At 38.3% G+C, this 6,024-nt stretch overlaps 1 pseudogene; it reads left to right on the plus strand.

The window, feature by feature from the left end:
• Nucleotides 1-262: 262 nt before the first annotated feature.
• Nucleotides 263-5,764, plus strand: LOC102860967 (annotated as a pseudogene).
• The last annotated feature ends 260 nt before the right edge of the window (nucleotides 5,765-6,024 follow it).

Consider the following 6,024-nt stretch of genomic DNA (forward strand, 5'->3'; position numbering starts at 1 on the left):
GAGTTTAGATCGACTGTTCATGGATTCTATGAGTCATACTCAACAGCAACTACCAACAACAACAGCAAAGAGATTTACCAAGAAATTAGGATCAGCCAACTGGAAGCCTTCATTAAAAAAGAAAAAAGGAGATCTAACTTTTCATGATTGTCTGTGACCTTACTTATATTGGGGTTCATATTCTCCATGGAAGATTTTGTTAGTTCAATGTTACATTCTTCATAGATCAGTAGGTCCAGCAGCAACATTAGCAGCAACTAGGATGACCGTAAGTAGGATACCATAAAGTTTTAACATGATATTCACATCACATCCAAATCACGTAACATCCTATTTTACAGACTATATCATAGATGTCAACAGTGCATATTTAGACTTGTTAGCAATAACTAATATTTTAAAAATAAAACAACACCGGAATACAAGAAGGAAGCACGGGAAGATAAATAATTTCCTCATGTACATTTTGCAAGAAGGACAGGATCAAAGATAAATTGCCCAAAAGTGAAAATCCCAAACATCTGACTATTTGTACCTGTGTATATTTCATCTATGAAGAAGAAGAATAGCAATAATATTCATAGTCCTTCTTTGAGTACTTATTACATATATGACATTGTTCTGTGCCTTTTATTCCTAATTTTTTTACAGATTTTCATATTGAAAACAACCTTATGTATTGTAGATGGCTTCACTGTTTTATTTTCTAGGAAATGAACTTCATAGAGTTTCAGTAACTTAAGTTATGAAACTAGTAAAGTTGTTGCTGTTCTTGTTAACTTCTGGGCAGTCTCTGAATTTTTCCAGGAATGTGGAGGTAATTAAATGAGATACTATATGAAGAGCACTTATACATAGGTGCTGCTCTAAAGTTTTTAGTGAGAAAATAACAAACTGCAAAGATTCAAATAGTACTTAAAAAATCCAGTCTGTAACGTAAATGTCAGGAAATTCAAACCTCTTCCTTTTATCCTTTTCAAAATGCATTTCAATTGACCAAGAGTAAAAAGGTCAAAGTCATTTTGCAAATAAAGCACGTTATATAAAGAAGTCACTGTGTTTCATTGCTTTACAGCACATTATTTAATTACACACCTCACAATGGAAAGCAATAAAGGTACAGAGATAGCAAGAAAAGAATCGAGCTTTGAAGGCAGATTTTTATACTATGCAAGAACATTATTGAAAAAGAGAAGGAAGTTTGGTTTTAGACAAGACCAACTCTTGAGAATGTTTCTATAGGTAAAATATGACCTTATGCTTGGGTCAACAATTACCACAAGCAAGTAATATACAAAGCAGTACTTTTAATAATGATGGGAGATTATGATCCTAAAAGAATATTTTTCCCTAAATATTTCTCCTTTGACTCTCCTATCCCCATCTAAAGTCTTCTAAACTTAGAAGTTTCCGAATCTTCCATTACTGAAAGATTTTGGTGGCTTCTCCATGCCAGACAGGTTGTCTTTGAAATTGTAATTGCCTTTAAGCAGGGTTTTGGTCTTTGCTTATAACCTGGTCCAGGTTACTATTTTTTTTTATTTTAAAGGTATTTTCTCCAATGAATTTTTAGTTTGTGTTTTTTAAATTGTCCATTTCTTAAGACCATTATTGTAAAAATGTGTTAGTTGACTCACCATAATTAGTATAGCAATAACTGCTTAAAGGTGCTAAATAAGTAGAAGTGGAATTGAAATATTTGGTCTATCCTTGGGTTTTAAATTTTATCACTTACAGAGGTATAAGGCTTCTACTTTTTACCTCGACTTTCCTGATCCTACTAAATTAAACTGCTAATAAATCTGATTGGTTTGGACTTTGAATGACTTATTATGTCAAATTATATCGAGGTAGGCATTTATCCATCCAATATAGTGATTAGAGCAGCAAAGGGTAAGTCAGAGCTATTTTAAAGTCTTCCCTCTGGTGAAAACTCTTCATAAGCTCTTTTCACAGTTTTTTTTTTCTCATAAGGGCCACAGTAGAATTTTCCCTGAGAATATTATCATCTAGCCATTCTGTTTCTGCCCCTTATGTTATTATGATTGGTAGCATTATGATAGATGGTGAAGGGATTGAGAGTGTTAACAGCTTTAGTTTGCTTGGCTCCACAATCAATGCTCTTTGTACCAGCATCTAGGAAATCAAGAGATGAACTGCATGTGGAAAGTCGGCTGTCAGGGACCTCTCCAGAGTACTGAAGAGCAATGATGCCAATTTGCGACTAAGGTGCACCTGATTCAGGCCATAGCCTTTGCAATTGCTTGCTGTGCATCAGAGATCTGGACAATAACTAGGGATGATAGAAAGAGAATTGATGCCTTTGAGGTATGGGGCTGGAGAAAAGTGTTGAATGTATCATGAACTGCCAGGAGAACAAACAGGTTTGTACTAGAGAGGGTGAAGCCAGTCTGTTTCTTGGAGGCAAGGATTCTGAGGCTTCCTCTGACATATTTTGGGCATGTTGCAAGGAGGAACTGGTCTTTAGAGAGGGACATCATTCTTGGAAGAGTAGAGGGATGGATAAAGAGAGGGAGACCATGAATGAGATAGATTGATACAGTGACTGGGATAAAGAGGGTAGGTGTATATGAGACAGTAAAGTGGCACAGGATAGAGCAGGTATCAGCGTGTTGTAATAGGGTCACTATGAGACACAAGCGACTCTATGGCACAAAACAACTAACTCACTTTGAAGCCTAGATTGTAGTACACATCTCATTCATTTACTTTTTTTACATCCTCTTGTACCTTTTCCCAATACTTTTGTTTTCCCTTCCAAACCCACATTCGTGCTTTTGTTTTAAATACTACTATAGTGAAATTATTTTTTCATCTTCATTGCATTTTATATTTGTAGGTATATTAATACTTTAGAAAATTTATAACTGTTTCCACTTTTTTTTTAATTAAGACTATCCTATGGTCTTAATCAACATCTTTGGTAGCAACAGTCAGGAAATCAAAGGCAGGTTGCATAGGAAAAATCTGCTGTCAAGGACCTGTCCAAAATGATAATGAGCAAAAATGTCACTTTAAAGACTAAGGTGTACCTGATTGAAGCCACGGTCTTTTGGATTACTTGTTATGTATCTGAAAGTTGGATAATGAATAAAGATTGTTGCTGTTTTGTTACGTGCCTTCGAGTCGAGTATGACTCATAGTGACCCTGTGAACAACTGATGTGAACACTGTCCTATCCTGTGCCTTCCTGAAAATCTCTAACACAATCAAGCCCATTGTCACAGTCACTGTGTCAACCCACCTCCTAGCAACATGCCCAAAGTATGGGAGATGAAGCTTTACCATACTTCTAAGGGGCACTCTATCTGCACCTTCTCCATCATCTATCTGTTCTTTTGGTATTCCATGGGATACTCAGTACTCTTCTCCAACACCACAATTCACGGTATTAATTCTTCTTCTATCATACTTTTTCATTGTCCAGCTCAGATGCATAGCAAGCGATTAAAAATATCATGGCCTGAATCCTACATACTTTTTTCCTCAAAGTGACATCATTACTCCTTGTAGGGTTAAACTGACCAAGGAAAAAGCTGCCTGAATTAGAAAAAAAAATCAATATAAAGAATGTAATCAGGCCAAAAAGAGTATTATTCCCTGAGATATCCAAAACTTTGATTTTCCTGCAGATGCTGCCTTCTGGTTATGGAAACAGGGAGGGTCAGCAAGTAAGAAAGGAAATAATAATAAAAAAACCAACATATTGTACTGCTTATGTAATGAGAAACTTTTCAGTAAAAGCTATGAGGATGTACAAATTAGGAAAACATTTAACCATAAGTCAATCTCCCTTTACCTCTAGACTAACTAAAGTATTGAGTAGTTCATTTTATCACCCAGCACTTCCTGCTGAGTGATAGGAGTACAACACATATGATGTGGGAGCAACAATAAGCAGAATAAAAATTGAAATAGAACATACTTCTTCATCTCGGTAAGACAGTGCCAGAGAGCATTTCTCAGTAAGAGACAATGCCAGTAAAAACTGCCACATGTAGATAATTATTCACAAGGGAATTTCTTTAAAATGGGGCAAGAGCTGACTAAAAACTAGAGACTATATATTATGATCCTTCAACAGTTCTTAAAGATTGCACCATCATGCCACCTCATGGTCCACCTCATTGCTGAATCATGTTGTCACTTATCCTTTGAATTCTAGATGGTGTTTGCCCCTCCCCTGGAACTCCAGTCTGATATCCTTGGATATTTTTCCCCATGAAGTTATCTCACAATTAGTGTTTCTCTGAGTGACTAGAAAGTATGGCAGTTTGGTGTTTCTTCAAAAAGCTAAACATAGAAACACCAGATTGCCCACCTATTCAACTACTAGGAATATACCCTAAGGCAATTAGGACTGAGACACTAACAGAGATTTGTACACAAATTTGTACACAAATGTTCATTGTTATTCACCATCGCAAGAACATGGAAACAGCCCAAACATCCAACCACAACTGAATGGATTGAGAAAATGTGGTACATTCACACAATGGAATATTATTCAGCATTCATGAGCAAAGATTTAAAGAAATATACATGACTTGGGAGTGGAACGTATTATGCTGAACTAACTCAGACTACGTAAGACTATAATTGTAAAAATAGGATAACTACTAAAATCTCTATGTGGATCCAAAGAGTGGAGGAGTAGGAACAGAGGAGTGAGGAGGGGGAGAGGTAAAATCACAGAGTTGAAAAGAGAATGAACATCACAAATTACTTAAAGGAGTCTGAGTGAACTATCTCAGTCAAAAAAGGACAAATACTATATAAGATCACTATTATAAAATAGAATGGTTACATTCTATGGTGGTGCAGAGTGGAGAAGTGATAGTGTAGGAAAATAATGAGTAGGTAATTCATATACTGAAATAGATGAAGGGAAGTTCAATCTGAATTGGATAGATTACTGCAAATAACAATCTGGAACAGGACATACACAACAGATTAAATAGGACAGAAAGTGGAAAGAAAAGGGGAGGGGGTAAATAGTGAAAGTGGGTGAAGGTATACAATAAGTGTAGTTTAACTCTACATAAAGTTAATTGCAACAATCAATGGTCATTAATGACTACAAATTATTTCTGGAAAAACCCTAATAATATGAGGCACAGGAGTGAAGACTCAGTACTGGAGAGATGAGGGACCAGAGCCCCAAAAGATGAGAGTCAAGATAATAAAGCCTCAGCCATTGAGAGGCCATAGAGAAGAAGATGGCGATAGGGGGATCCAGAGAGTCTAGCCTCAGACCTTTGTGGACTCGGGAGTGGCAAGAGCGTTCAAGAGAGACTGAAGACAGGAGCTCCAGCCAGCCAGAGGCACAGAAATGGAAAGTGAGCCCTGGAGACTCAGAGAGGAGTCTAAGACTGGCAGAGTCTCAAGAACAAACACAAAGCAGACAGAGGTGCTGGAAAGTAGACTGAGCCCAGGGGAGTCTGGCAACCAGAAGCTGAGCCTGATGGAAGCCCAGAAATGGAGGTCTAACTGCAGAGAGTCTCAGAAGCTAAGTACAACATCACAGTGGAGGCCAAACTCAGAAGAGGAAAGCCAAGACTTCTCGGAAGAATGTGGGAGAAAAGAAGAAAGGGTGGCCTCAGAAGACATTACACAGCTATCAGAGCCCCTGACAAAGGAGGCTCAACACAACAGTCCCCGGGGTGTGGAGCCTGCAGTGCAGAGGCCCAGCCTAGCAGAGGATGGCAAGAGAAGCCCATGGGCAACAGACAAGTGCAAATGAATGCATAACTCAAGTGTGGGAATGGACGTCCAGGGACATAGAGAATCAAAAACTAAAACCATTAGAGTTGGCTGAGAAGTGGCTGGGGCCACCTGTGATGGACCTTGGAGAAACGAAGGCTGAGGAGGAAGAGGAGGCAGGGACTCAGAGCAGGCCTCAAGGAGCACTGCAGAACAGCTGCTCTGTGCCCTCCCCTCTCCCATCAGAGGACACTGGGACAGGAGATTTTTGAGAGCAGGAAGTAGCAGCAGTGGAACACC

This window comes from Elephantulus edwardii, unplaced genomic scaffold, assembly GCF_000299155.1.
Source record: "Elephantulus edwardii isolate Elephantulus edwardi_28Jun2011 unplaced genomic scaffold, EleEdw1.0 scaffold00179, whole genome shotgun sequence".
Lineage (NCBI taxonomy): Eukaryota > Metazoa > Chordata > Mammalia > Macroscelidea > Macroscelididae > Elephantulus > Elephantulus edwardii.